We start from the raw sequence: 24774 nt of genomic DNA, 5'->3' as shown, positions 1-24774 counted from the left end.
GCAGATGTGTGGCAGGTCTTGGCCAGGGGGGAGTTCTGAGGAGCTGGCCTGGCACTCTCACACTTGCCTGGCTCTGTGCAGGTGTCATGATCCCTGTGTGTTTAAGGCAAGTGGGCATCACACACCACCATCACAGCTAAGAGTGGAGAACACCTTCTCATACAATATAAACAAGCAATTTTACCTTGTCCTCTTGTCAGAATAATTTCAGACAGCTCTACCTAAAATTCCATTTCCTCTCTTTTATGCAGTCACTTCATGTATTACTTTGAGGAAAAATATTTCTAATACATTTCTGGACATTTGCCTTTTTTCTAAAATTATTTTGAAAATACTTTTCTATGCTTATTCCTTTTAGGGAAAGTTTCTTGACTAATGATTTGGGCTGAGAGATGATAATTTCTCTTTTAAGGCCTTCATACTTCTTCATCTCACTATTTTCCTTTCAATGGGCTCTACAAATCACAACTGCCCACCTTTACTTAAGAGAGTTTTTGATTATGTTTTAATTGCTGGAGGATTATCTATGTAGGAATGGATTGAGTCACATCATTGAAGGCTTTTTCCACTCTTCAGGCTGTAATATTCATTCCATTCATTCTGGGACATGTCAGAGTCTGCATCACAAAGCAGCTACCCACCAGAATAAAGTGATGTTTACCTCCAGCCAGGCTGATACATCTCAGCCTTTGGAAGATGTATGTTCAATTCTCCTCTCTGGGAATGCAGATCAGAGATCTTCCTCTTCAGTTTCTTTGGATTCTGCTGAACATCCTAACTTGCCCAAAGTGTCTCTGCATCAGCAGGCAGGGGCTGGAGTCCTTCCTGCACCATTGCCCCCTGTGCTGCAGCAGGGAGGAGATAAGCTGTTTAAGGGATTGGGATACTGCAAACTTCTGAGCAAAGGCCAGATTGGGCTTTTCAAGCACATGCTGCATCTTTTGCTGCCCAGATCTGTATTGCCTGCATTCAGCCTCTCTGGTTGATGCCATGAATTGGACCCAAATGCTGTTTGACAGCCACAAGGCTGAAAAGAAAAATGCAGTACTAAAGCCAAGCTTTATTACTTCAAGCACTATGCACAGTATCTGGTTCTGTGTTTGTCATGGAGGATGATTGCAAAGAAATCTAAGAAGTTAGGATTGGTAACAAATGACAGGAGTGTCTTTCCCTGTCTCACATCATACCTCACAAAACAACCAGAAAGCACAAAGGGGAGAGACAGTGGAGGGTCTTTCACTCTGCATGCTTGGCTGAGCCTCAGACAGGGTGAGAGAGATCATGGCTGCACTGTCAGGGAGTTCAGTGAGAACACACACACCCTGTTGGCTCTGAATTTGCTAGTTCAAGGCCATGCATGTGTTGACAGAGTGCTGAGCTGAGCACAAGTGAATACTCCTGGCTGAGAGGAAAAGCCCCTGTGTGTGTCAGGCTGATAAAGCTGCTCATCCTGCTGCATGTGTGCCTGCATGGCAGCATGCTCTCCCACAAGGGACAGTCCCCCAAGCACTGTGCTCTGCTGGGCTCTGCTCCCACTCCAAACTGATTTGGGAAATGTTGGGAAATGAACAATTTGCTTCCTGTAAAAGGGTGGCTGCAAAGCTTTCTTTCTCCCACCTGGTGCCCATTTAAACTGTCAGATCTATTACAGCTGTGAAGGGGTTGTATCTGGCACATCTGCACCTTTATTTCATGTAAGCATTGCTAATACAAGACATTCTGGAGGTGTTTATGGGTGGCTGAACACCACAGAGCACTCTGAAGGGTCTCATGGTCATTGGACAAAATCCTTGCTCTGCACAGCATGTTCACCCTTTCTATTAGATGTGTTTTGGAAATCCTAGAGGAATGACCACACATGGTATCTGGGAATCACAGTTTAGCTGTTCCTTTAATCCCTCATCCTCAATTCTACAAAGCTCAAGGCTTGGCTGGGTGAATACTGCAGTGTAGCACCCAAAATCTGTTTCTTCTGGTATCAGGAAAGGGGATGTTCCTACAGCGAAGAGTGTCTGTATAGTTGATCAAAAAAGACATTGAGTGAGTACTTGATGCTGAAGATGTTAGGTTACACCTGGCATTGCCTGAGCTCTGTGAACCTTGCAGTCCATCCAGACCAATGCAGCATGAGCAGAGCCTGCAGCCAGTCACTCCCAGGGTGCTGATGTCTCTCAGACCTGCCTGCCAGTCATTAATACCTACACATACACTGTACGCCATCCATCTGTGAACCTGCTTTTCTAAACATCATCAGCAGGCTCAGCCCCTTCAATCTTGTTGCTGAGACAGCCCTTTTAGTGCCCAAGTGGTGAGCACTGAGCCTGGTGAACTACAGCTGTTGTGTCCCAGTAACACTGAGCGTGCTGTAACCATTGCACGTTCAGCAAGAACCACAACCACATTCACCTCAAAGAACCACAACCACATTCACCTCAAAGCTAGGAGTGTCATCTCAGCCAGGCCATCACTTCTGAAGTCTCCACTGGCTAAGGGAGAAGCTGTTTTGTGGGTTCATGCTGGAGCATGGGGATGTGCAGTGTTATTATGGCTTGTAGCACCATGCTGCCTACAAAGTATTAGAAATGTACATGAGAACACATGGTCATCTCAGGCAAAATGCCTGTGCCTTTGCTGTCCTGAGGTGTGTGGAAATCCAGGCACCAGGAATAGATAGACAGGAATAGATTCCAGTCTGTCTATTCAGGATAGACTGGAATCCACAAAAGTGTGAAATAGATTATAGAGAGTAGTGTAGGTGTATCACTTGGTGAGAAATTGAGGTTTTTGGATTTTTAGTATGCTGTGGATGGAAGCAAGATGGAGGGCACAGGGGGTCATCCTGAGTTTCTTCTTCATGCTTCTTCTTCCTTCTTCTTCTTGGGTTTGGGTGGCATTTTGTAATTGGGCAGAAAAGGCTGCATTGCAGCTGTTTGGGATCAGTTATTGGGTTAAAAGGGAAAATAATCTAGGTGTCCTTTCTTAATTGGATAGTTTAGTCTTAAATGACCTTGTAACAAGAGATTGTTGGCCATTTTGTGCCTTCTAATGAAAAGCTGCCAAACTCACAGTAGTGAGACTGTTTTACTGATAAGAAATAATTAACACTTGAGTCCAAACATGAATTCCCATCTCAAGTGCCTTCAATCCAGACCCAGAGAAACCCACAACGTGTAGCATGGAAATAAAGCTTTTCCTGACTTGCTCAGCGATAGGAATATTTTCCAAGTAGGCATGTTTCCCTAGTGTTTAAACCAGGTGATTCTAAAAACATTCCCTTTGATACCAAAGGGACTCGGCAGGGATTTTGACTTATGCATTTTGCAGGAGCTGGAAGTGTTTCCAGCGTGGTTCAGCCTGTCCCTCCTAGAGGAATTTAGGAATTTCCATGCTTTCCAAGCATGGCTGCCAGCCTTCCGGGCCAGGCCGGGCACGGGTGGTGGCGCTGTCCGTGGTGCTGCCCGTGCGGGAGGGTGCGGGCCTGTGCCTGCGTGTGTGTGCACAGGTGTGAGCGCGAGCGAGGGTACAGGTGTGTGCAGACGGGTCCTGAGGGGTGGGGAGTTATGTGTTACGTGCACCATGGAATCACAGAATGGGTTGGGCTGCAAAAGACATGAAAGATCACTTAGTTCCCTCTTCCCTCCTATGGGCAGGTATCCATACTGCCCTTGGACATTACCAGGGTTGGAGCATGTACAACTTCTTTAGGAAACTTGGTCCAGTGCCTCACCAGTCTCTTTTTATGATAAAATTTAAAGATTGTATCATTTTGGTATAATTGCATACAGTCAGGGTCTCAGTGCAACTCTCACAAGCTCCTTAGAGGCCTGCAGTTTTCAAACCCTTCACAAGGTTGGAAAGTGACCTTTATAAATCAATGGACAAGGGAAAACTGTATGAATTAGTATTGTCTTCATATCCCTTTACTTCCCCTGTTAGAAATACCACACAGAGACCATTTTAAAAGAGATTGAAATATTTCAGAAACCTTTGAGTGATTCTGATGGTATTTTTTTTCTCTGCTTGGTTCTGGTAGAGAGCAGGATATGTCCCACTAGTTATTGTAGTATTTCTGTCATATAATAGTAATGCTGCTAGTTATTTTAAAACTTGCTGAAGAAAACCACCCTTTTTGCTACAGTGTACTAAGCTTGATTCATTCATATGATTATGGGCACAGACACTTCTGCCAGTTGCAGCCCAGGTATGGGAATCAATATTTAATATTTCTGGGGTACCAGAGAAACCAGTAAAATTGTTGGGCAAGAGCTGTCTTGCAGATGATGAGATATGTCCCATTGCTTCATTTCTGAGCAGCACTTCTTTTGCTACTCATCAGCTAGAAAACTATTCTGGATCTATTCAGGAGGCATGACCTGCTCACTCTGTCATGTTCTGCTGGTGGCAGGTACCCCTTGATGCTCGTGCTCTCTTATAAATAGGTAACCTGTAAAGAATAACATTTAGCCCAGCAGGCTTTTCAATGGCACCAGAATAATGCTCCCCACTGTTAGAATATATAAATGTGGATTTTCAGAACAATGTTCTGAATTTTTCTGAAATTCCATCCCTCCTTGGGGTGGTGGGATGGTTCTTTGCGGAGACCTCATGATTCCCAATGTTTCTTTGCAACTTGCCCCAGGTAGCAGAGTTACCCAAATGCAATCACAGCTAAACCTCAGTGGAGAAGCCCAAAGCCTTTTCCTGTGTGTCTCTCTGTTTTTTGATGGTGTCCTTAGGGGTACCAAATCCTTTCCCAGGATCTTAGTCCAGGGAATGTGACAGAGCCACCAGGAGCTATTTTGGCTCACGGGATGCCCACAGCAGCTGCTCCAGCTCTGGCCAGCTCTGGAGCACCACAGAGGCAGCTGCTTTGCACTCACTGAGGATCTGGGGATGTTGTTTCCATTGCCTCATGCTCTTGGTTTGAACCTTTCAGTGTCTGTACGCTGACCTTTGCGTACTTACCCTCCTCTCACTGGCGTGAAAGGGACGAGTAGTTCTTGCCCCTTTGTTTCAGAGAGCAGTTCATTGTCCACTCTGTTTTCTAACACAAAATAAATAAGGAAATAATTTCATCATTACTTGTTAGTTTGGCTGTTTTTTAATGGGGATGTAGGGCAGCTGCATGGAGCTTTGAGAGTTTCCTTAGAAAACCCCAGGCCTTAAATACAAGAAGTGAACTGTTGGAGAGGGTACAGAATGACAATGTACTTTGCTCTCTGTGTTTGGCAGGACTGGCAAATGGATATATAATGTGTTGCCTAATCACAAGGAAATCTGCTGTGTGATCAATTATTCTTTAATTTCATCACTTTAATAATATGTCATCTTGGATTTGTGACACTATTGGGCAACACAAATGACCAATGAGGGGGATTTAGCCTGTGTCAGTGAACAGCATCTGCTCAGCCCCATGCCTGCAGAAATGCCTGAGGGAAGGTGAGAGTTTAAATTTGCTCCCTTCCTCAGCAGATTTATGTTTCTAGGCTGAAAAGAAGTATAGGATGGAAGGGAAATCATACACAACTGAAAAATCTATTCTGCTTTACAATTTAATTCAGTTGGGTTTTGCTTTTCTTAGAAACCAGAAAAAACCAAAAAAGAACAACAAAAAAAAAATCCCAGCTTTTCTAGGATCCCTGAATACAGGAAAGGTATTAATTTAGCTACTTATCTGGCCCATTTCCTAGAAACCTCACACTCCACTGTTTTCTTCTCCACTACCACCAGAACACAAAATGGGTGATTATCCTTACTTTACCATTGGAATCTGAAATACAAGGAGGCAAACTGTAGGGTCACATTGTAGGCTAAGGCCCCATCTACTTGGCTTTGCAGCTTGCCTTTCACTATAACACACCTCAGTTTATGCCAACAGGAGTCTCTTATCTTCCCCCTTTTCCCCTTCCAGCTGCAACTTCTGTCAAAGGTTAGTAATCAGGGTATGAAAGGTAAATAACGCTTTCTACCAAAGATCTCTGTCGAGATAAATGCCTCTCCATGAATCAGATTGACATCAGGAAAACAGCTGAAGACACATTCTGAAGCCTCAGCCCCACAGGATCGTTAGGAATATTACTGTCCCGACCTAATGAGCTACCACTGATCCTAAACAATGTCTAGGACAAAAGACTAGAGGGGGATTGGCTCCCCTCACCCTGCTGCCTGCAGACTTCTGACAACCCATTAAGGTTATAGCTATTCAGCTCTGTTCAGACGGCCCTTTTTTCCTTCCTTTTTTTCCCCCTAACAACTCCCAACTAATGAGCAGCCAGCGTTACTTTTATTTTGTGCAGGGAATGTATGGCTAAATAGGTGTCTGAGCACGGTTCTGGAAATTGGAATGAGGGAAGCAGAGGAAGGGAGACTGGAGGTCTTTTAGAAATGTCCCCATCGCCTTCATCTGTCAGGCAGAGACCCTTGGCTGAGGAATCCTCCTCGCAGGGATGGGTGAGGACTTGAGGCTGAGCCTGTGACACATCGGACTAGCAGAGAGACAGCAGCCCAGTGTCTGCTGATCCCTGGTTTTGAAGAAATGGGCAGGGGAGGCAAAGCCAAAAGGCATCTTGGCATGTGCCATCGGCTCTAGACACTCCTTGGACGCTGCCCTTGCCGTGTGCCTCCATCTACTTTTACTATAAAAATTCCCGAAGGCGCCAGTCTCTCTCTGTCCCTCAGCCTGCCCCCCTTTCCCTCGTACTTTACTAAGTGATTGGAGTTGCCCTCTTCCTTTTGCGCCTTCCCACCTCCTTCAAGCTCCCTCTTCAGCGACAAGCAGCATCACTAATTGCTTTTTAGGGTCTCTTTTCTGCTCTCTGTTCAAAATTCATGGGGCATTCCCTGGCCCCATTATGTTCCTTTCTGAACCTTTTCAGCTTCTTTTACAAACTTAGCACTTTCTGTGCTTCTCTTAGCCTTTCCAAAAAAAAAAAAAAAAAAAACAAAAAAAAAAACCAAAAAAACAACAAAAAAGGTTGGATTTTTTTTTTTTTTTTTTTTTTGCAAGCAGGCCCCTTCCCTCTGCGCCCCCCCGCCTCCCTGCCAGAAAAGCACACGCACGGGCCCACCTCCCATTGAATGGTGGGCTTTGTGCAGGGAATTTCCGGAACACAGCCCAGGGCTGGAGGCGCAGTGTGAGTGGAGGGGCTTTGGGCAAGGAGCCTCCCTTAAGCCCACCCCATTACCACGGTCACTGTTTGCCCTGGGCTCTCTAAAAGGACTATTGTTGCCTGTTGCCAGGTATTCCCTAGCAACACTTAAGCCAAGCTGCCTCCTCTATTTATGGCAGAAACTTTTCAATGGTCTCCAAAACACGTGCTTGTCAACTTCAGAGAATACCTTCAAACAGACACAGAGGGGGAAAAAGTAATCCCAAGCACTTGCTTTAGTTGAAATATGTGTGTTGGGGGTGTTTTTCGATTCCTTGTCATTTACCTTGGATCAGAAACCCAAACAATCACAATTTGAAAAAAAAAAAAAAAGATCCCTCCCCATCACCTTCTCGCAGCCCCTGTCCCCTGCACTGCTGAGCCTTTCCACTGGCAGGTGGGTGGGGGTCATTTATTAGATGGATGAGCTTTTGCTACACTTTGAATCTTTTTGCACAAAAGATTGCTTCATTATTTTGAGACAGATTTTGATTTCTTTGTGTGTGCCGGAGCCCTTACAAGAACCACCATACTTGTGTTGTCCACCAGCAAATGACCAATTACCAAGGGGGATGGAGGGTTGGAAGGAGGTCACTAATATAACTGTACAGCATAGACATGGCACTAGCAAGTCATCACAGAATGGTTGAGGTAATCCCATGTGGTGGATGCACACTCCTGTGGATTTATTTCAAGAATTACATATTCCTATGCTTGCATTTCTGCAGTCATTTTGTCAACTGCAGACAGTCAGTGGCTCAGTCAAGTTCAAAGAGGAACCAAGCTGCTGCATCTCCAAAAAGTTGTGTACATATTTTGGTGGTCAAGTGTAATGATGTGAGAGAAAAGCTTTTTACAGTAAGTCTCACTTGATAGAAATAGTCTTTGTTCTTTGTGAGATGTCTTACAAAGAGTTCCAACATAAATTGGTGTCTTTGCTTCTATCACATTACTTGCAGATTTTTACTGCTAAAAAGCACTGGAGTCATTGTCACTTTTGGGAAAATCTTATCAGATAACCAGATAATGTAAGTAAGACCAAGATTTACAAAGACAGGTGTAGCAACGTAGCACCCAACCCATCGTGAATTTCAGTGGAGCATGAGCACCTCTGAGCTGCCCGCCCACATATCCATGATAGCAGTGGGTGCATTCCCAGTGCCATGGAGGACATCACACTGGTGTCAGCACCATGTCTGGAGTAATAATCTGAATTTTTCCCATCTGCAAATTCACATTGTGTTTCCTGGCATGTCCTTTAAAGCTTCAGTACATTAATGTGACATCCTGGCACTGGGGCTTTTTTCTTATGTGGGACTTTTTTCTTACCCTCCCTGGTAAGAAAAGCTGCCGTGGTAGCCCCAAGAGCTGAGCTTCCCAGGGCCATGCAGGAGGGCAGCCTGAGGCAGCTGCCTGTGGTGGGAGCACCATGGAAGCCTTCAGAGCTGAAGCAAAGCCCCAGGAGTGAAATGAGACTGACTGCCAGGGAAATGCTGTGCTGCTGTTTGCTGCTTTCTCTCCCCAGTAGATGGCTAAGGTCAAAGTTGCCTTTCTTGTTCTGAGCAAGAATCTGAAAATATTGCATAGATGTGACTCATTCTGTAAATGATTTTGGGTTGTGACTCTCTAATCAGCTGTGTCAGGCTTTTAGAAAGATTAGAGCATATGAGTACATGGTAGTTCTCTTTTATGACCTATAACTACAGAAGCTACTCAGTCAATGACAATGTGTTCTTACTCCAAAATTACATGCAGGTTTTATGATTATACATCTTTTCCCAGACGTGTGTCCAGTGCCTCCACAGAGAAGTAAAGTATGGTATCTGCCCTGGTGCTTCTGCATTCCCATCTGCCATGCAATAGTTCTTCCTCTCATCTCAACCTTCAAAACTCAGTTTTTGTTTCTGTTTAGAAGTACTGTAATTAGAAGATGCTAGATTTCCTCTGTTAACATATCCCCCTGCAGAGCTTGACATTACAGTGAATGTAAATGGTTTCATGAAGTGCAAGATTAGGGCTGTTTAAATAATTGTTGTAATTGGAAATATGTGTATTATTATCTCTCAAGATGTTTTAGATTAAATTAATGAAGTTCACATCTGGAAGAGCAGATTTTAGGCCATTATGTGTTTCTGATCCTTTATCTAGGTAATCTGAAGCTCAGATTTCTGGTCCAGCCCCTATAACACAACCTCTTCTTAGCTTTGAAAAATACTGTGTTTTAGCTCTTGGTATTTATTCTATTAATCTCTGGATTACACTGCTTTTCTTAGAGCAAATACATCAAAACCCACCAGCTTGTACTGTGGAAAGTCTGTCCTATGGTTCCTACTCAAACCAATGGAGTACACAAGGCATAATAGAGATTTCTGCCTTGCCCTGTCTTTAGTCAGCAACTATATAGCAAAATTTTTCAGAAGGCCAAGATTTATATTTCTGGAATATTCACTGTTGTCCTTCTGCATGACCAGAGGCTGTGTAGGAAAGAGGCATTGATCTTCCTTTCCCAATTCTCTCCAAAGTTCTTAGCTATTTTAGCCCTATGACCCCATTTAACCCATCTTTAGCACATAAAGGTGCTCAAATAACTTTAAAAAAGGCATGGAGAAAGGGATTCTCTATAGAGGGACTGCTCACTCAATACTTTCTGTTTATTTAAAAGGGTTAACTTCTAGCTCCTGCCTTTGCAACTGGCTGACATGCATCCTAAATGTGATTCTGTAAGCTGGGCAAAAATGATGGTTCCCAAGTGAACAGAGGGGCACAACAACTCTGGGCAAGCTGTTCTTCTGTGGACAGGCTTACCTAGGAATAGCTGTGGTCAAATTATACAATTTTCACTTTAAAAACAACCCATAAAAATGGTGTTTGCTATTGTCAGCCACTGTTTGCCAGTGGCCAGCACAATTGTCTCTTACACCCATTTTGAGTAAATGATCTACTAGCTGAGATAGTCAGTGTGTATTAGTTTGGCAACTATTCATTGATATATATGCCAGTGCTTGAATTGATTCTGGGTGAATCTGGGGCAGATTTTTCAGCTTCTGATGAAATTCAGTTTTCTTGTTTCACTACCGTGTGCAAAATTACACACTTGCCCACATTCTTGAGGGTACAAAATTTACTTTCATCAAAGGAGAAGTATGCCCTAAGTCATTCTCAGATTCCAAAACACACTAGTTTGTGCCTTGCAGACACCTGTAAAAGTCTCTAACTTCCTTAAAACTTGAATCCCAGTTCTTGAACTCTGGCCCTCCAGGAATACTGAGCCATCACTGAAGACCACAGTCTTTCCTCCTGAAGCACCTGGACTACAAAAAGGTGCCATGAGCAAACCTGGAGTGATTCTTATTTCTTCTGTGTCCATATACACGTCATTCTTGGAATATCTACCCAGACACCATGGTCTCCAGCCACCCAAGATCTCTGGAAATCTCCATCCAGTTCACCTTTAAGCAGCAGTTCAAACTAAGGTAACTAAAGGAACAGAGAAGGTGAGAGGTGTGAAATAAGGTTGAGCTCATCACACCGCCCAGCAGACAGTTGACTGTCTCACAGGAAGCACATCCCACATCTGTAACAGCTGGTTCCAGTGGAACAGCCAAGGACATGGCTGTAGTGGAGACCCTGTCTCCCTCTTAGTGCCGTGTTTTACAGAGGATGAGGGAGGTCTGAGGCCAGGTGGGGACCCTTGCCTTGCTCCCATCCAAGTTATTATCCATATGGATGCAAATGTGCCGAGGAACTTTCACACACAGAAGTAACCCAAGATGCTTTTAAATTAGCATAAATTTTTTCTTGACTTTTCCATCTTTCTCAGAATCACCTGTGGGCTCCCAGACAAAATATTTCCTCTGTATAGGCCTGCTCTAATCCTATCTTTACTGTGTGGAAAGTGCATACTTTGTTGCTTCTTGACTTCAGTGAAGTCAAAGGAGTCCCAAACAGACTTGGAGACTCCATCTACCTGAGAGGACAGTCACTGATTTTCAGAGGCACAGGCAAGGCTGGGAGCCAGAGGCCATGGCATGCTGAGAGTGAAAGGTCTCTCTGCTGCTGCCTTTGCTTCATCCCCTGAGTCAGGAGAATGGTTGTCTAACACAGACCAATGATCCCACTGCAGCAGCAGGATTCTGCCTCTCTGAGTTGCTATCTTCCAGCCACCAATGGTCTCTGTCTGTCCTGCCTAACCACAGGCTAGAAGAGCACTGAAGGGTTGTTGACCCTCATCTAGCCCAATCCTTTGCCCTGAAGGCAGTGTCAGCTACACAACCATTCAGAGATTAATAGACTTATATGCACAGCAACACTATCATGGCTGTACAGCAGTCTGCTCACAGCTGATTTTATTTATTTATGTACATATTTGAGGCAAAGATTAGTTTAAAGCCTATAAAACAGTGTGATATCCACAGTGCATAGCTGTGGGTTGACTCTTAGCATAAGGAAGAAAGCCTGGATAAAGAGGGGGCAAATGCTGCTTTGCTTGCTTGTGTTCATAGCTGGATATTTCTTACTCCTTCTCCCTACCAGTAGGAAAGGAGTAGGAAACTCTAAGTGCTCTGACTCTTCAAATTGCATATTGTATTTTTCCTGTTTGTGCCATAGTGTTAAAATGTTTCTTTAAACAGGTGTTCTCTAACACATTGGGCTCTGAGGCTTGTTGTTGCCTACAGTGGAATCAGAAAGGCCTTCTTCCCAAGGGCTTGGAGACACCTCTGTCTTCACTCTGGACATAAACTAAATTGTGATCTACTTGCTTAAGCCAGGATGCAGAGAATCACTCACATTTGTACTTAAATCTGGGACCATGAAGCCTCTCTGCAGCCAGAGTCTCAGGGCATTATCAACTGGACTGAGAGACAGTGTTCTCATGGAACCCAGTGTTGTTATGAGGGAGGCTTCAGTATTAGCACAGTGTTTAAAGCTCCCAGGCATTTTAATAATAATAAAAACGACAACAACCATAGCAATAACATGGACATGAATGGACATGGGTGCATGGATATGCTATATTGTCCTTCTAGTTCACAATCCCTCTTGCCTACAAAAAAGACAGAAGCTAAAACTAGATGAATTATTAAACTGAATGTGACTATAACCCAGCCAGTATGAGAAATCTTTTCATTTGTGGTGGAATTATTTGGGCATCATGTAACAACTAACAATGGAAACAGGAACATATTTGTATTATCCTAAAATTATTTTTCAGACAATAACTTATGTCTGAAAGTCATATATAGATAAAGATAACTTATGTCTGAAAGATAACTTATGTCTTAAGATAATTTAAAGATAACTTATGCCTGAAAGACAGACTCCTTCAGTAGCTATCTTCACTTTTTCTTTTTACATTTACTTTTATTTAAAACAACCTTATAAACAGAAACTGGATTTTCCAAAATCACACTTATCAAGGCCTATGCTTTCAAAAAATGTTTGTAAAGCAGCTTTCTAAGGACAGTTTTTAACTGGATACAGATCCAGTTGAAGTCTATAAATAAATCCCATAGCCTATTTCTGTGTAGAAACTGAAATGAAGACAAAGCCTTCACTTCAAAATCTGCTTGGATTTTCAGATTTCATTTATGGCATGGGTTTCCAAAGATTAACTTTTCTGCTTTCAAACTACATTAATAGCATTAGGCATCAATTAATCAGATACAAAATTTGGAAACAAAGAAAGTATTTTGTCTGTATAATCACTGAGAGGCCATATACCAGGATCTTTTCTTACCAGCCTTTTTAATGATTATTTCAGTCCAGATTTTTTTTTTAAAGGAACCGCTAAAATCTAGGCTTTGAATTTTGTAAATGAGCCTGCTGCCCAACGCACTTCTCAGCAAGATAAGGGCAGAATGGCATTTGCAGAAATGTTTAGCTATCTCTCTAACAATCCTGCTTGGTTGTGGGCCCCTTGGTAACAGCTTGGCAAATCTGCAAAAGGAATGCGACTATATAGTTTGTGTGTGGATTGTTGAGTCATTATAGCGTCCAAATTGCACAGCAGATCATTAATCATAGGCCAAGATAGGCAATCACTGCAGAAACCTGATGAAAAGGCTCCAGAATAATGCCTGCTAAATCATGTTTAACATGCAGACCTTGCCTGTGCAGATATGGAAAGGGGGAGGTAAGGAAAAAAAATTATTCCCCTTTTAGGAAAGAAAACTTCTACTTATCTTTGATTTGCATTCAGCCCTCCCTCAATAGTCCTTAAGCCTGTTATTTAATTCATTTTGGTGCCAGGTCCCATCACAAAGCGAAAACCCTAACCAGGACCTATGCAGTCTATGACCTCCAAACCCCCTGTCTTTTCTTGTCAGTTCTATGTCATTTGTGCAGTTGAACTCCACCAATTTGAAATGCTGACCTCTTCCATAGACAACCTTATTCTCCTTGAGTGAAAGAAAGGGCCAAGGCCTACAAACCACTCAAGCGAGAGATGGCAAGAAAAGAGAAAAGTGGTTGACTCGTAAATCAATTTCCACAGCCCACCCAAAACCCACACGAACAATAACGATGGTATTTTTTAAAAGTTGTGCTGTTGTGGTTTTCTTAATTGAGCTTATTCTTTTTAGAAAAAGTTTTGAGCAAAGCAAAATTGTTTGTTCAGGGTGGAAAATTAGGCCAGATCTTGCTCCCGATCCACTTCAGACCAGGGAATATTTATATCAAACCTTCATTCCCACCTGTCATCTACACAGAAAAGGAGCATAGCCTCACAACAGGTCTTTGTCTGCACTGGAAGAGGTGGCAATATCTAAAGAAAGGGAACGTTTGGGGCATAAATGCATCTGTGCAGTACCAGTGTGCAAGCAGAGCAATGGTACCTGTCTTTGTGCTGCACAGCCTGCCCACATGGAGGGAGCTGTGCAGCTCTGCCTTTGGGCCCTGCCAGCCCCATGTGTGACTGTCCCAAGCCCCTGGTGTCCTGTGAGCAGAGGATAAACGTGCACATGTAAGGGCTGCATCAAACCAGGCGCACACACCATGCAGTACAGCCAGCGGGCAGGCGTGCAGGCAGAGAAGCCAGCAAGAAACCTGCCACCACACAGTGAGACAAATTTTTAAAGACCTATATTACACTCCCTGGGGGTCTGATTCTGCCTGTGTTGCTCTCTCAGGAAGGTTTCCTACTCCTCAGGTGGTCTCATTGGATTCAATGGCTGTGTCTTTGAAGAGCAGATGCAGAAATTGCCTGGAGCACACCATGCCCCAGGCCCCCATTCCCATTAGCATCTTTACGCTTTTCAGAGGCCTGAATCTGGCTGTGCTGTTTCTTACTGCATAGTCCCATCTCTGGGTTTAGTCTGGGACATCCTTAAAGAGCATTACCCATCTTCTCATTGGGAAATAGCCCCTCTTCCTTGCCAGTCCTGCTCTTCCAAGATCATTAATCTACTGGAGCATGGGATGACTTGTTAGTCTCTCAGCAGAGGCAGGTCCAGCTTTTAGGTTGAACATAACAAATGAATCTTTTAAATTTTCTCATTGACTGGGTTTAGTTTTATATGCACACAAAGTTTAGAGTCACTTACATATTTATGGCATGGCAGAAAAAATCTCTGGGAGGAATTAAATACAATATCACTACCTTGGCTCTTCACATCCTTGAGCTGTACAACACTGAAGGTAGTATCACCATGTACTTCCCTTTTTTTCATTTTTTTCCCTTCTATCTCTGCCATTGGCTCTTTCTGGGCTATTCAAACTTTCCTTCCAGCCTCGCTTTCTTGAAACAGAATGATGGTACTTTATGATCTGAAAATTCTTGATACTTTACAAGCAAAATACAGTGTGATGTCTTGTTATGAAGGTAGGAAAGTTACTCTATCAGAAAAGAAATACCTATAATGGCAGACTAGCTCCCCTAAGGAACCTGGCCTATTGCATTGGATTTTCTCAAAATTTCTGTGAAAATGCTGGTGGGATATGGTCAATGGGAGGGATTTCTCATCTGGGAGAACAGATGCTCCAAAGGAATCTGCCTGTGGAGCCTGCTCAGCCAACGTGCCCCCATCAGATCTGTGCCTGCTTGCCCTGGGGCTTACCAGCTCTGAGCCCTTGGGCAGAAGGGAGATTTGGAGCTGTTTATCCCACTTGACCCTCCATACAGATGACCTTCCATCATCTGGGGCCAGCTGATGCTAAGCAGTAAATTAAATTCAGTGGCATGCTGTCTGGGCTCTCAATGGCGCTTCAGAGCGAGCGTCGGAGCCCATAGAGCAGCGCTCATTACACGCTGCTGCAGCAGCTGGAGCTGGAGGGGGTGTCAAGCTCATTACCTTTTATAATATGCCCACCGATGGAGCTAGGTGTGCTCTAGATGGATTTGTCAGAGGCCAGCACTTTTGTCTGGGGGTGAAGCATTGCGTTAATCTGACAGGCAAGACTCCACATTATGCAAAGGGAAGAATTCAACAGGAAGCAGATGCGTGGGGATAAAAATTAATCAATGTTTTTGCAACCTGCACCTCTGAATGCAGCATCTGTAGCTGTAAAAAGAATATATTCCCTCCTCCCTCATATCTTTTCCTCAGCAAACCAAAGCCTATGGTAAGCAGTTTGCAAAGTTTGACTCCAGTTCTGTGAAATCCTTGTATTCCTGAAGTTTTCAGCAATAATTTTATTGATTTTCTTGGTCAGATATTTGTATGTCATTGCTAAGCCCAACAATTCAGAAATTATTTTGCTCCTGAATTTTTGAAGTAATGCACCAAAATCTTTATTTTACTCCTCTTCTCACTATTCTAGCATACACTTCCATTCCAAACTCACTTTCCAACACTCTTTTGTTTGGAATGCATTGCAACATATTTCAGTGGTCAATGTGCGTTCACCTTATTTGTTGTACTCCAGAAAAAAATGTGATATGACTGTAAGGAAGAGAAAATGGCAAAATCAGAGAAGAACTGGTGGTGCCCAGTCTCCCTGGATAGATAAGGCATATCTTGAATCCATTCATTAAAATCTAGATCTTTGGGGAAAAAGAACATCAGATGTATAACAATGAAGTCAGAAGAACAGGGCCTGCAGAGTCCCTTGCTGTCTACTGTCTGGACAGCACAGCAGTGGAGAGCTGAACTGGAAAATCTGAATATAACACATTTGTCATTGCAGACTGTCTTCCTGGGACCTTTTTCTTAAGATTTTTAAGGATAAAAAACTCTTTCTGAAATTCTGAGCTCGTTAGTACTTATTGATTATGGCCACTGGGTTACTGATTGTGTTCAATGTCTCTGCTAGAGGAGTAAGAAAAGTTTCCAGACTAGGAGGAGGTGATCTCAAGGGAATGCACTGACAGTGTACATTTTGTCCTTCCAGTGCCCCCTGATTCACATTTCTCACATCCCTGTTAGAAGAAGTAGGCTGCTGTATCATAGGTGGGAACCTTACACAGTCCCAGCACTGGGGCAGACAATTTTAATTTCCTGTTTTCTTAGAAGGGGAGATGGCAAGGATATCTGTGAGTGGTCTCAATAACAGCAGCAGCAGCTAGCAAGCATGCATTTAACAGTGGTGTTAATAAGGCACATGCTCCTGGTTGTGTCTCACAGAAGTAGTTGCTCAGCCCCTGCTTCTTTTCATGCTGTGGTGTCATCTGGCACAGCTAGATCCTTGTTTGGGTTATTTAATTGCTTCTTTGCCTGCCTTATGCAAACTCCATTTGTAGCTGGGCTTTTGGGCACTCAGACCCATGACTGCACTGCATTTAGTAAGCACTCTGCTCTGTCTGTAGGCAGTATTTCACACAGTCACCCAGTGACTTTATTCAGTTTGCTGGTCCCCAACGTTATTGTCAGTCTGCATCATTTACCAATACAATTTTCACAAACAAAATTAGTCATTGCAATGTAGGTGTATGGAAGCTGTCCCACTCTGGAAGGATTCATTAAAATTGCCATAATAGTCTCCTTGTCAGGACTCTTGCCTGCTGTCTGGGAAGTATTTCAACAAGTCTGTCCTACTGTTGTGTTAATTAAACATTGTTCTATTTATAAATGCTCCATTGGTCAGTAGCAGTTCCCCACACAGAGAGAGAGGAGTAGTGGTAACTAAAATTGAAGTGCCAAGAAGATGGGGGTTGGCCATGCAGAGAAGCCAAGAGACAGCCCAGACTGAGCAAAGTGCCCCTCTTGGATGTGTCATTGTCCCCCTCACCTGCCCTGGGGCTGCAGTGGTCTTCTGGCATTTAACTTGGAGCAAGGGAGGAGGGAAGGAGTTTTGCTCACTGCTTTCTCCAGCAGCTGTTTTGTTTCTGTTTCTCTGTACATTGTAATCTCTTCACAGTGATTGCCACAGGGTCTCGGAGAAAGTGAAAATATATCTGAAAACACATCTGCCTTCAGATAGAGACCAAGTAAGTATTATCTTACTTCAAGCTGAAGTAAGAATAAAGCCATTATCCTCCTGTGTTTGTTTCACACTCCTGCCAGCCTTCTCTACGAGCATCTCTACCTGCACAAACACATCTCCTCTGACATATGCATGAACACAAGAGGAGGGACCTGTGGGAGCCCTGGGGTGCTGCTGGCTGCTATGGAATAGTCTCCTGGGACTGGGTGCCAGGAGGATCTGACACCCACTGCCTGGGTGTCAGGAGGATCTGTTCAGCATTGCTCTTCCTATATATGCTCCCATTTAACTCATCAGAGCCCTGCTCTGTGCTGTACCCTGCACTGCTGTTCAGTAGGGCCCCTCTCCCTGTCATGATTTCTGCCACAGCATCTTGCACTGCATCCTCTGGCACTGCAGGTCCATGCCATCCTCCTTTCTGCACATGTAGAGACAATTGCCAGCATTTTTACCCAGCATTATTTTGTACAGTCTTGCTGGATTCAGAGGCAGGAGAAGTTGGCCACCATCATCACCAGACAGTCCCTAAGGGACAGAACCCAAACCTTAGACCAGGGAGATTTGGGACTAAGTATGTAGTACCTGCTAGCAGATTCTTCTGAAGGCTTCATCTGTGCTTTCTTCCTGGTTTGCTGGTCTCCTTCCAACCCACACTTGTTCTCAATATACTGTGCTAGGGAGAGATGTGAGAATTTCTGCCTGAAGATGTTTACTAGTGAATGAGTATTTACCCTGGAAATTGCTTCAAGCATAATTCTCAAGCTGGTGCAGCCCCAGCTATGAGAAGTGGGAAGTTTAAGAGGTAGAAGAGAAAGAAGCAAAAAATTGAGAGCAGAAATTATAAAGTGCTGCCAGGCCCATCCATGGAGATATATCTGTCTAGAACCTTAACTGGCTGCTGAGTTCCAACTTCAAATCTTGAGCATGCAAAATCTGTGAGAACCACATGAAGCTATGGAGTTCATCTGAGCAGCAACACAGTCTGGAAGAGATGGAAGTATGGAAGTTGTGCCTCTTTTTTTGTTTGTTTTTTTGACAGTTTGACAGGATAGGCACTGTAAGTGTCCTTGCTAAGTCAGGGCTTAACTAGGCAGACCCACATGATGTACATTAGAGCAACCTAAAATGAGGTTTGCTATGAAACATAAAACAAGATGAAGCAAAATGTTTCACCACTGCCTGTTTTTCAGCTGACTTTTGAGTCAGCTGCTCTGAATGGAGTCTGTATGGCATGGAGGTATATATGCACATGTATATATGTGCAAGTAAAATGTGGGTCTTTAAGGAACACCCTTCATCTGAAATTCTCAAAGGCCTGGTTTTTAGTGCACAAAGTGACCCTTTGCTTGTAAACCAATGGTGTGATACTATTCCATTTATTCTCTCAAAGCTACTGCTATCCCACAGAGACACAGTAGTGGCTGTAGACAGGACTGTGGGTTTTGTGTCAGCTGGTTCTGCCATCATTTGCTTCTGTATCCCCTGAGATGCAAAAGCAAAGCTCTCCAGTACAGAGAGACACTAAAGTATGTGCTTAAATGTGACTGCCATTGAAGAGGCAGGTTGGCTTCCCACCCTGCTCATGGAAACCTCCATCACCCTCTTGCAAAGCCTTGGCAAAGCAGGGTGGGGAGCCTCTCTGAGCTGTTGCTCGTGCTGTGTTTGTCCTGGACGTGATGCAGGACTTTGCTCTCCTGCACTGTCAGTCAGGTGCCTTTCAGGAGCACTGTGTTCACATCTACAAGTGCACACATGAATTATTGTTTACTCAATAACAAATCAAACAAATTCTCTTCTATTCAGACCAAACCACAATGATAAAAGGAAGCTGATTTCCACTATTATGAGCACCAATTGATGTCTTCCCTTCTCTGGACTGTCTTTATTTCACATACAAGTGGCTTTTCTTTTTCTTTTTTTCTTTTTCCTTTGGAAATGTCATCACCACTTAATTAGCAATGCATTGTTACCTGAAAGTAAGAACAAACCTATCTTAGGCCATATGGCAGGGTTTTAATCTGCACTGTCACGGTATAATCATGTCGAAATGGCTTCCCTTTTCAGTCAAAACTGCATTTCACACTTTACTAATATGGGCTTTTCCTTTCCTCTTCCAGAGTAATATAGCCCTGACAGTCCAGCAAGTGCAACTAAAATAGCTCCAAGCTGTGGCCAGCAGCAGGAGGGGGAGAGTGAGCAAGAGAGTGGTGTGACTGGTGGGGAGGGAGGAGGACCTCATCCCAAAACTGGAACCTGTGCTCTTTCAGTGATCTGCTTCTGCAGAATTGAACCAAATGAGTTTGGGCTCCATTTAGGAAGACAATTCCCCTCCCCTATCGCAAAGGCCTGGGTTATGCCACTGGAGCTGGTTATAGAGAGTCTTTGTGAAGTTTATCTTTCCTCCCCCAGTGCTATTGGGAATGTATAGAAGCAGAAAGCAAGAAAACTACTTGTTTGTGCAAAGCAGCAGTTTGTGCAAAGACCAGCAGAAAACTTTGCAATTGACTGCTGTAGTTGTTTACAGGGTCTAAGGAAAGATTGAAATACATGGTTTGTTGGGTAACATTTTCAAAGGAGTTTTACTCCTAAGCAACTTACAGGTCACATACTGTACAACGTGCAGATGTTTAGTCTGATGTTTTAGAATATGTAAGTGTCCTTTTCTGGGCGTTAGGTAAGGACCAAAAACAGGATTGAATCTTGTTTGCAGTGGGATAGAAGGAAGCATGGATTGTTTGTCCCCCAGAAAAATGAGGCAAACTATTATTAGTATTCACTGGCTCTTCCCACAGCACCTTGCACAAAGCAGAGTCTGGATCACAGACCCCCTCTCCCTTGCCAGTTTTCCTGTGTTCTCCCAATGCTGCATATCCCCAGGCACCTGTGAGGAGCTACTTACAGGTCTCTGCTTAGCACTTGTGGATCTCAGGCTAAAATGGATTGAGTCAGGGCAAAGTCACAGCCAGCAATGGACCTAGATAGCTCCACTCCATGATCAATGTCCTTAGTTTCCCATGCCTGCCTTTTTACCCATCTTACCCCTCTGTAGTTAGGATAGTAAGTACCAGGTAGCCAGATAGAGGGAGAAAAAGCATCTCTTGAAACTTCTCTCCTCTCCTACCACTTGCATATGTTTCTCCAGGACAGAAGTGTCAGAGCCAATGAAAGTCCCAGCGCTTGCATGCATCCTTCAAGGGATATATCTGACTCCAAAGCCACAGGAGATCCCTGCCTTCTCTGAAGGGGAGCAGCAAGTACCATTTTGCCTGGATGAACTCTGCTGCTCCAGGGTGTGTATGGATGGAGGGCTGGGGTTCCTGTCCCCAAGGTTAGAGTTTTCTCCCCACAGGATGTATAGATATCACACAGCTCTCTAACCATGATGTCTGATGTCTTTCACATGCTGTCTGAACTGTGTTGCTGTATCCCTTTACAGATATAACACTTGGAACACCTCAGATTGGAGGTTGGAGGTACTCCTTCCCTTCAGTTACTTTGTATTTTGCTGGAATTTCATTTTTTCAGCCCCTGTATGAATACTACAATGCACAAGAGTAATCTCCCACACTCTTTCCCACCCAGCAGAAGGCTGAATGTAGAAGCTGCTCAGTGCTGATCTGCTCCTTATCAGTTATTAACGTATACATGTCTTTGCAATGAGACAACAAAGCCAACAAGGCAAAAGAAACAAAAAAAAGAGTTTAAGTGGTGGTCTGAGGTTTTGCTCACAATGAGAGATGAACCAGAGTTCTTTTGTTATTTAAATTACTGCTAAAACTGTGCTTTGGCTAGGAAAGCCCAAGTCTAGATGTTCACTTACAGAAATCAACATCAGTGCAGGGGAAGCTTTAAATATTTTAGTGTCTTTGTCAGCAGGCGTTTAACTAGGGAAAGGGACTCAAGCATACAGGTAGTTGATCTCTCTAGTTAAAACTGTACATTTGAAACACATTTTCCTAAAAAATTCTAAAGAGTAAGATAGCTCTGGTGCTATACATAAGCACAGCTTCTCTGACATGAGCTCCTTCAGCCCAGCTGCAGGCTGGCCACCCTTGACATCTGCACAGACATCACAGACATACAGACATGGAGACTTAGACATGGGACTGGAGGGAGAAGAAAGCAGAAAGCAGTAACAACTCTGCCAGGCTGCTGTTTCACCAGGTACCTCGTGTGCTCTGCAGGGCTGATGCAGGAAAGGGCTGAAGGTGTAAAGGTCTGAGTATGTGCATGTGTGTTTTTGTTTGTGTGTGTGTGTGTGTGTGTGTGTGTGAGTGTGTGTGAGTGTGTGTGTTCAATGGTCCTGAGAACAAATATAGTTCTGGGGCATGAAACAGAAGGATGAATATCAAGCGAGAACATCCAGCTGCAGGTCCTTTCCCCTTCTTTTTCCAGCTTTTGGATGAACTGCAAAGCCGAGGGGGACTGTTAACTGCCTGGGCCTGTCCATTTGTCTCTCTCTCTTTACTTCTCTGTCCCTAACTCCCCCTCCCTCTCCCTCCTGCAGCTCCGGAGGGTGGAGGTGCGATTCGCTATGCCCGTTTTTTATTTCCAGCACGCTTGACAGGCTGGGCGAGGAAGGCGTTAATGTTTTCTGACAGGCCCCCTCTAATTGTTGGAGCTTTTCTTCTCTGCCTTTTCTGTGAAATTCTGACTTAGGCGAGCAGCATAACAAAATGCTCTGGCATTGAAATGTGCGCTTGCACTACACTGGGCTCGGGGAAACAGCATTATTCATGAAGATTTTCAGCTGTTTTTGTCTTTTAACTAACCTTTGAGTTTGATCAGAGGCTAGCCGGGCTCCCTTTCTCAAAAGGCGGTCTTGGCAACCCGACAATGGAGCCAAACTGTTTTCCCTGTTAAAGAGATAACTATGCCGTTGAGTTGGTACATGGGGGAAATTAATCTTCAGGCGCATACAAATGATAGCTTTACCTCGGTCTGCAATCGCCTGCGTGGGATTATTGATAGGACGGGGGTAAGGAGCAGGAGAAATTCAGACTGGGGTAGGGAACTTAAAAAAAAAAAAAAAATTTGCAACCCCAAGCCCATCATCCCTTTTGATTGTATAAAGCCTGCGATTGATTCTTCACCACTTGCCTTTTGCAGCAGGAATTAGCCCCGCATTGTGCGGCCTGACACGCTAAGAGCTCGCTCGCTTGGGAGCTGAAGTTGCTGGGACAAACCGGGGGGGGGGGGGCGACCGGGGCTGGGGGGCGCTTCTCCCCTCTCCCTTTCCAAGAGGCGAGGAGGAGCAGGGAGGCGCAGAATCGCCCCACACTTCAAGCCGAGCTAATCCCTGAATGCACTGAGTAATACGCGCTGCATTATGGAGCGGCGAGCCAGGGCGTCCCGTGTGTGTGTGTCCCCCAGCTCCGTGTGTGTGTGTGTGTGTGTGTGTGTGCGTGTGTGTGTGTGTGTGTGTGTGTGTGTGTGTGTGTGCGTGTGTGTGTGTGTGTGTGTGTGTGTGTGTGTGTGTGCCCGGCCGCGCCCGCCTCTCCTTGGGCAGGTGCCCGCTCCCTTCGCCGCTCGGCGCGGGCAGCGCGGAGCGGGGCGGGCGCGGAGCGGAGCGGGGCGGGGAGCACGGGCGGGCGGCAGCTGCGGAGGGCGCACGCCGCCCCCGAGGCCGGGCCGGGCCCCCGCCGCGCCGCCGCCGCCGCGATAAAGGCTGAGGCACGACACGCGCGGGGACAGCGCTGCCCGCTGCCTGCCCGGCCCCCCCGCCTGCCCCGGCCGGCCCGCACACACAAAAGGCAGGACCTGCGCCGCCGCGGGGAGGGGCAGGGGAGAAAAAGGAAGGAGGAGGGGGAACAAACAAACAAATTAAAAAAAAAAAAAAAAAAAAGGAAAAAGAGAAGAGGGGAAAAAAATTAGAACAGGAGATGAACCCCCGGGCTCCCCAAAAGCCGGTGCTAGCGGGGCTGGGTGCGGGCCGGCGCCTCTCTGAGGGGAAGGTGAGAGCGGGGCTGGGCTCAATAGGAGGCTCAAAGCGGTGCCCACAGCCCTTCCCCGGAACAGGGCCTGGGGGGCTCCCCCCTCATTCTTACCTGTGCGGGAGGGGCGGAGGGCGCTGCTCCCGCCTGCGAAGTTTGTGCATAAGACAGCATCACGGGGGGCTGTGGGGAGGGGGCAGCGGCGGAGCAGGAATGGGGAGCGAGGGTAAACCCCACACCGCGGGCAGGCTCCCCCCAGCTCCGCGGGCCGGGGCGTGGGGAGGCGGGGGCAGCGCTGCCCAGCGCCTCTGGCCTCGCCGGGCTAACCCGCTGCCCGAGGGTGGCTTGGGGGAGGGCACTCACTCTGGCAGAGGCAATTGTTGGCGGGACGGTTTTCGTGCATTACAATAAATAAACGCGCAGGTAGATAAATTAATAAATCCGTGGCCAAGCAGCCTTCATGTGAACGCATATCCCCTCTCCGCTCCTCTTCCCCCACCCCCAACCAAATCCTGAGTAGTTCTAAAACTTATACTGGGCCCAAAGAAGTCCCTGATTTATGGAGTTTACTAATGCTAACTGAATACTGTCTGTCAGGCAGCGCTGAAAGGCTCTCCGCGCTAATACAAGAAAAGGCTTTGTGTTGCTAAGCGATTAGAGCAGATGTAATGAGATTTACCCCAATCCTGCTTTGCCCTTTCCCTATCTTCAGTAAAATTGTGTGTGTGTGTTTTCTTTCTTTCTTTCTTTCTTTCTGGAGGGGGCTGAGGGGAAAAGGGAGGGAGGAGGTGGTGAATTTCTGAGCCTGTTTTATACATTGTAGCGAACAACAGCGTAACTTTGCCTTTAGTTTAATGAGTCTGGATATTTACTATTCAGAAGTGAGCAAAAAAGAACACCTGTCTACACAAGGAAGAGAAATTTCGCCTTTGTAACAGAATGAAACATTATCCTAATGTTATATTCATAGCTATAAATTACTCGCTACACTTTCTTTGCATACCTTATCTGTACACTTGCAAAAGTGGGTAAATAAAAAGGGGGATGCTGTAAAGGGAGAGCGGATGGCGGCATATAACGGTTATTATTTTCATAACTAAACATTAGTTCCACGAGCGCTTAAAACAATGAGCGTTTGTGCTAAAGTAATGAGGGATTTCGTGACCCCACCGTGTCCCGTCCTCCCGTCCCGTCCTCCCCCTCCTCTGCCCTTCCCCCCCCGCGATTAAATCACGTATTGATCATTTCAGGGCATGGGGGAGGAGGTGGAGGGGCAAACGTGTGTACGCTTTAAAAGCAATGCAGGAATACACATGTATAAGCGTCCATGTGTG

The sequence above is a fragment of the Molothrus ater genome, chromosome 5, assembly GCF_012460135.2.
Source record: "Molothrus ater isolate BHLD 08-10-18 breed brown headed cowbird chromosome 5, BPBGC_Mater_1.1, whole genome shotgun sequence".
Lineage (NCBI taxonomy): Eukaryota > Metazoa > Chordata > Aves > Passeriformes > Icteridae > Molothrus > Molothrus ater.
The sequence above is the reverse complement of the archived record's forward strand: the minus strand, read 5'-3'. Positions refer to the sequence as shown.